Here is a 7,542-nt window from a genome sequence, read left to right as displayed (position 1 = left end):
AACAAGAGAGGCTGATGTGAGTATATGATATCCAAGAGGAAAAGATAATCCTCAGCCACTTCAAACCCAAGGTACCGCAGCCTCATTCAGCTGCAGATTTTGTAAAAACAAAGCTAGAAGTCATGGCAAAGGACATTCACCCCATGGATCAGATAGAGCTGCACAAGAAAACGGGGGAAATGGTCTATGCCACACTGGTAGACAGGGCCACAATGGCCCATGAATTGAAAGAATCGCTGAAGAACACCAATATTCAGCTAGATTTGGAGAGAATGTCCTCCACGGCCAAGGACAATATGATTAAAACACTGGAGGACATCATTGTGGACTTAGGACATGATCCTAAGGATCCTGTTAGACTCCGTCTCATGTCAGAGATTGATTCTTCTTCAAAACCCTGTTTTGAAGAAGAAATCATTAATGTGTTGTTTTAGATTATGTAATTTATCTCCAGCTCTTCAAAAGGCAGTAGCGACTTCAAACTCCTGTCCCTGCACAAGCACAATTCAAAACATCATCAGCAATCAAAGTCTGGCAATTTAATGATCAAATCAACAATGCCTTCCGCTCCTTCATCCATTCCAGATCTTGATCAAATATTCATAGCCTCATATATCCTTGGCCTATGTTTGTTGACTCTGTCTGCCTCTCTTACATCTTTTAGACCCCCTCCATGTGACACCACATCATATACTTGCCCTGAAGCATCAGGTTTTCAGGTGGGTTTTTTCTTCTTTTCCCTTTATTTGGTTGCACTGGGGCAAGGAGGGCGCAAACCTTGTCTGCAAGCATTTGGGCAGACCAGTTTGATGACCGAGACCCAGAGGAAGCACAAGAGTTCATTTTTCAATTCGTGGTACTTTGGAATGTCCAGTGGCTTGGTTGTGTCTATATCTGTCCTCATGTACAGTCAAGAAAATGTTGGATGGGGTTTGGGGTTTTGTATCCCAACCATGGCAATGGCAATAGCACTCTCTGTTTTCATGTCTGGGACAAGATTGTATAGACATAAACTGCCTGGTGATAGTCCGTTCACTGGAATTGCCCAAGTCTTTGTAGCCAGTATCTGTAAATGGAATGTCTCTGTTCCTTCTCTGGGAGAAAAGAAAATATATGTTATTCAAGAAGAACAGCTTTTAAAGGGTGAAAAGAGTAGAGAGCTTTTGCCTACAAATCAGCTAAGGTTTCTTGACAAGGCAACTGTGGCGGTTGATTTAGATTACAAGCATAAAGACATTAAATGATCGCATCTTTGTTCCAGTGGCCAGAAAAAATAACCAAAAACGAGCGTGGTATAACACTGCTTCAGAGGATAGGTATTGGTATATTTATATCCATTCTTTCTATGACTATTGCTGCCTTGACAAGAATGAAAAGCCTCCAAGTGGCGAAGGATAATGGATTGGAAGATATGCCCCATGCCACGATTCCATTGAGCATTTTTTGGTTGCTTCCACAATACATACTATTTGGTATATCAGATGTTTTTACAATGATAGGACTGCAAGAGTACTTTTATGATCAGATGCCTGACACAATGAGAAGCTTAGGTATCGCTCTCTATTTGAGTGTTTTCGGCATAGGTAGTTTCTTGAGCAGTTTTTTATATTTCTATTCTTGAGGAACTAAGTAGCAGAGGGAAGAAGCAGAGCTGGTTTGCTGACAACCTGAACAGAGCTCATTTGGACTACTTTTATTGGTCTCTGGCTGCACTGAGTGCACTGTTCCTATGCATCTATGTTGCATTTGCTAGCTGCTTCATATATAAGAAAGTAGAAATCGATATTTGCCATGATGATGAAGAAACAACCTAATAGGCAAAGATATCGATTCCTCGATAATTCAATTATGAATTCTTCAGTCCTATTTATAAAGTGACATGCATATCTCAAAGCATTGGAAGGATGTATATGCCGGGTATGATTAGTCCCTTCGTACATTGGGCACTGTATTCATGGTTATTACTGTGATTACATGCTCAGAGTCTATAAATTTGTGGTTCTTGCTCGCATCACTCTCTGGTTCGTTGGTATACATTGCGCACAGGCGATAGAACTAGAATATGGAGAAGTTAAAGAAGTGACATTTGTTGCTCATTGCGTAGCTTACAGTGTTCTGGGAACTGTAACGTCCTTTTCAGGGCAGTCCAGGGAAGGCATTTCTTTGGAGGCAAGATCACTCTCAAAAGGCTATTATGAAGAAACAACAACAGACAGTTTAGGGAAATATCGACTTAGGGGTCTTCTGCCCAACACAAGCTATTCTATAAAAGTTGTAGTGAAGGAAAACTCTGGAAGTCAATCAAGAATTGAATGGGCATCTCCAAGTTTGGTTGACATACAGGTTGGCTTTATAGATATCAACGATTTGGATTTTGTTGTCTTTGACCAACCAGAAACAACCATTATAACAGGTCTCGGCCTTGACAAAACTGTGAAAATGTTTCTTTCTCATGGAGCGAATCCTTTGACAATCAATGATGATTGCCAGACGCCTCTTGACATGGCAAGAAGTAAAGACCAAGTCACCGTGGTTCGGATAATTGAGGGATGGATTTCTCTCTTTGGGATGGATTTCTCTCTTTTCTGGTATGATTCGGGAACTTTCTGGACCTGGCTTCCTAGAAACATTAGCACCTCAGTGGCTATCAAAAAATCTGGGCCGTGGTGTTACCTTGTTGTCAAGCAACCTTGATCATCTTGGGAGGACCTCCTTTGCAGCCAAATCTATCTGCAACACCAACACAATTGCGTTGGAATCCTTTCAACATTCCAGATACGAAAAACAAATTTCATTGATGGATTGTTCACTGTAAGTCGAGCTGGTAGTTCATTCCTTCGGCATGGTTTTGCAGTGCACATGTATGTCGCAATTGCATCTATGGAAGGCTGTGCATTTGTTAATGCTGATGGGGACTTTTTGATAGTTCCACAACAAGGTAAGGCCTTCCATTTCCCTGATGAGATCATCAAGAGCACGCTGTAATCGAGATGGACGCCTAGGTATGATAGCATTTGATCTATCCTCGACAGAAGCCTCAATCTCATTTATGTGCCTCCTTATAACGGACTCGGGAAGAATTTTGCGCTCAAGCCAAAGCCTCAAAACCTTTAAACATTATCTGCGATTTTCGTTCGCTAGACTTCCAGGAGGAGCAGCAGCACTCAACAGCCGCGGAAATGCAGATTGGACAGCAGATGGACACATATCTCCAACAATTCCTTTCTGTCCACGCGAACATTGTATGATAGAATCAACCAAAAAGAAAAGGTCCACCCGTCGATAGTAACTTGGTTCATTTTCCAAATGCCAAGATCACGGCAACAAATGGTTGAGCATATTGGCATATGGCTTTCACAACGCCAAGTCAAGATACGCCTAAAACAGAATGAAAACATCTGTCACAGCGGAAAAACAGGGTCAATCTACCTATTTTGATCCTCAGCCCTGATTCTATGGGATCTGAGCACCAGTTATGCCTCGTAATTAGCCAAATCATCGGCAGATTTAGAGGAACACTGTATTATTTTAGGATAGATGTAACACTCCTTTCTATGATTGTAAATTGCAGTTCAAACAACGCCCTGATTATGGGGTCGATCTGTTTTCCCCTTAGTAGTATTATATTTATTGTATTAAAAATTCATGAGAGGAGAGGGGGAAGAATTCCTGAGTGCTGAGTGTTGGAACAGAGCTTTCAATGTACAGTTTTTTGCAGGGATTTTTAATGAAAATTTCACAGCTCTGATTTCTGAGATCCCTGTGGCATGATGATTTAGCATTAGTTTTTCTCTTGTTTCATATGTAATCTGTTATGTTTCATTTCACTACATGATCATTTCTAACTGAACAAATGAGGTGTTTAGGTAAGAATTCATGCATGACATGCTCTGCCTATAAGTTTGTTCATGTTTAAATGTTTTCTACTGTTTAAGGAGGATTCAAAGTTATTGTTTGCCCTCCTTAGCTCCTCACCAGTCTTGCCATCCCATTTAAAATCTATATTTGATGCTCAATGTCTTGCCTACCTTGCCTCAGTCAATAACCTGTGTTGTTCATTATATTTTTCTGTTTCAAACTGTGATGTTGCCCATTCAGCCCAGAAAAACCCCGTCATTTTATCAAAAACCCCAAATCAATCTTCCTAATCAGTTTACTAGCCTAATATCAGTGATACCCATTTGGTCATCTCATCAATTGAAGATCTACCGAGATTGACCGGAGAGAGCCTCTCCTGCCCCATAGGGCTAGCTACGGGGCTGAATGGTTTGATGTTGCCTTGAGATTTGCCTTTTCAGCCTGAGGTGAAATCTCAAGCGCTAACATACTGGCAACCATACTGGGGAGAACAAACTTGTTTATGGGTTGATGTGTTTGTTTCATAAGTCTTAGACGGAGCCTGAAGTTACGCCAGGAGCCTTCGAAAACGCTCTTGTTTTACATCAGCGTTAGTAGATAAACGCTGCTTCAGTCAATCTCCGTGAGCTTGTGAATACGACCACTTCGATTGCATTTTACCCCAGCACATGTATCAAATTCAGATCTGATGTTGATGGTGGACAGCAGTCAGACACTTACGCAGGCTGAACCATTCACCTGGCGACTCCAACTTGGTCCAGACAGTCCAGTGCATGCTGATCTGTTCATGCAATGGTGGGAGTTGGGACAGCCAACAGAGTCCGGCTTCCGCGATCCAGTGGCAATATACATGGACACATTTTTCACTTTGATTGACGGATCAGACTGCCTTGTACATGACCAGGCTCAGTACTCACATGAAGGGCTGCCAGCAACTGCATCTGTGACTTCGTGGCAGCACTCTCAAGCGGCATCATTTTCAGGTTTACTCGAATGGTTAATATGGCATTTTAGTATTACCTGATCTATTGTTTGTACAGCAGATTAGAGTAGGTTTTGTAAATAAATAAGCAGCCATAAGGGCAGCATCTTGTTTTAGTTTGCTTGAAGTTTGTTTCAATTCAGTTTTAGTGTGAAAATTGAGTCAAGAGTTGTGTTGATGATGACTCCATTGCCCAATGGGTGGAGGCACTGTCTGCTCTCCCAAAGTTCTGCGGTTCTTGGCACCTCCACGGAGCGGTAGCTGCCATCCCAAGTGGAGCCGATGTTAGACTCCGTCTCATGTCAGAGATTGATTCTTCTTCAAAACCCTATTTTGAAGAAGAAATCATTAATGTGTTGTTTTAGATTATGTAATTTATCTCCAGCTCTTCAAAAGGCAGCAGCGACTTCAAACTCTTGTCCCTGCACAAGCACAATTCAAAACATCATCAGCAATCAAATTCTGGCAATTTAATGATCAAATCAACAATGCCTTCCGCTCCTTCATCCATTCCAGATCTTGATCAAATATTCATAGCCTCATATATCCTTGGCCTATGTTTGTTGACTCTGTCCGCCTCTCTTACATCTTTTAGACCCCCTCCATGTGACACCACATCATATACCTGCCCTGAAGCATCAGGTTTTCAGGTGGGTTTTTTCTTCTTTTCCCTTTATTTGGTTGCACTGGGGCAAGGAGGGCGCAAACCTTGTCTGCAAGCATTTGGGCAAACCAGTTTGATGACCGAGACCCAGAGGAAGCACAAGAGTTCATTTTTCAATTGGTGGTACTTTGGAATGTCCAGTGGCTTGGTTGTGTCTATATCTGTCCTCATGTACAGTCAAGAAAATGTTGGATGGGGTTTGGGGTTTTGTATCCCAACCATGGCAATGGCAATAGCACTCTCTGTTTTCATGTGTGGGACAAGATTGTACAGACATAAACTGCCTGGTGATAGTCCGTTCACTGGAATTGCCCAAGTCTTTGTAGCCAGTATCCGTAAATGGAATGTCTCTGTTCCTTCTCTGGGAGAAAAGAAAATATATGTTATTCAAGAAGAACAGCTTTTAAAGGGTGAAAAGAGTAGAGAGCTTTTGCCTACAAATCAGCTAAGGTTTCTTGACAAGGCAACTGTGGCGGTTGATTTAGATTACAAGCATAAAGACATTAAATGATCGCATCTTTGTTCCAGTGGCCAGAAAAAATAACCAAAAACGAGCGTGGTATAACACTGCTTCAGAGGATAGGTATTGGTATATTTACTTCCATTCTTTCTATGACTGTTGCTGCCTTGATAAGAATGAAAAGGCTCCAAGTGGCGAAGGATAATGGATTGGAAGATATGCCCCATGCCACGATTCCATTGAGCATTTTTGGGTTGCTTCCACAATACATACTATTTGGTATATCAGATGTTTTTACAATGATAGGACTGCAAGAGTACTTTTATGATCAGATGCCTGACACAATGAGAAGCTTAGGTATCGCTCTCTATTTGAGTGTTTTCGGCATAGATAGTTTCTTGAGCATTTTTTTATATTTCTATTCTTGAGGAACTAAGTAGCAGAGGGAAGAAGTAGAGCTGGTTTGCGGACAACCTGAACAGAGCTCATTTGGACTACTTTTATTGGTCTCTGGCTGCACTGAGTGCACTGTTCCTATGCATCTATGTTGCATTTGCTAGCTACTTCATATATAAGAAAGTAGAAATCGATATTTGCCATGATGATGAAGAAACAACCTAATAGGCAAAGATATCGATTCCTCGATAATTCAATTACGAATTCTTCAGTCCTATTTATTTATAAAGTGACATGCATATCTCAAAGCATTGGAAGGATGTATATGACGGGTATGATTAGTCCCTTCGTACATTGGGCACTGTATTCATGGTTATTACTGTGATTACATGCTCAGAGTCTATAAATTTGTGGTTCTTTCTCGCATCACTCTCTGGTTCGTTGGTATACATTGCGCACAGGCGATAGAACTAGAATCTGGAGAAGTTAAAGAAGTGACATTTGTTGCTCATCGCGTTGCTTACAGTGTTCTGGGAACTGTAATGTCGTTTTCAGGGCAGTCCAGGGAAGGCATTTCTTTGGAGGCAAGATCACTCTCAAAAGGCTATTATGAAGAAACAACAACAAACAGTTCAGGGAAATATTGACTTAGGGGTCTTCTGCCCAACACAAGCTATTCTATAAAAGTTGTAGTGAAGGAAAACTCTGGAAGTCAATCAAGAATTGAATGGGCATCTCCAAGTTTGGTTGACATACAGGTTGGCTTTACAGATATCAACGATTTGGATTTTGTTGTCTTTGACCAACCAGAAACAACCATTATAACAGGTCTCGGCCTTGACAAAACTGTGAAAATGTTTCTTTCTCATGGAGCGAATCCTTTGACAATCAATGATGATTGCCAGACGCCTCTTGACATGGCAAGAAGTAAAGACCAAGTCACCGTGGTTCGGATAATTGAGGGATGGATTTCTCTCTTTGGGATGGATTTCTCTCTTTTCTGGTATGATTCGGGAACTTTCTGGACCTGGCTTCTTGGAAACATTAGCACTTCAGTGGCTATCAAAAAATCTGGGCTGTGGTGTTACCTTGTTGTCAAGCGACCCTGATCATCTTGGGAGGACCTCCTTTGCAGCCAAATCTATCTGCAACACCAACACAATTGCGTTGGAATCCTTTCAA

General features: G+C 41.4%; 2 pseudogenes; both read left to right on the top strand.

The window, feature by feature from the left end:
* The first annotated feature begins 557 nt into the window (after positions 1-557).
* On the top strand, positions 558-1,910 carry LOC149181599 (protein NRT1/ PTR FAMILY 5.10 pseudogene; annotated as a pseudogene).
* A 3,418-nt stretch (positions 1,911-5,328) lies between these two features.
* LOC149181598 (protein NRT1/ PTR FAMILY 5.10 pseudogene) lies at positions 5,329-6,585 on the top strand (annotated as a pseudogene).
* Positions 6,586-7,542: the final 957 nt, after the last annotated feature.

This window comes from Pinus tabuliformis, chromosome 3_2, assembly GCF_031772625.1.
Source record: "Pinus tabuliformis cultivar Carrire ecotype Pingquan chromosome 3_2, CPIR1, whole genome shotgun sequence".
NCBI classification, from domain to species: domain Eukaryota; kingdom Viridiplantae; phylum Streptophyta; class Pinopsida; order Pinales; family Pinaceae; genus Pinus; species Pinus tabuliformis.
The sequence above is the reverse complement of the archived record's forward strand: the minus strand, read 5'-3'. Positions and strand labels throughout refer to the sequence as shown.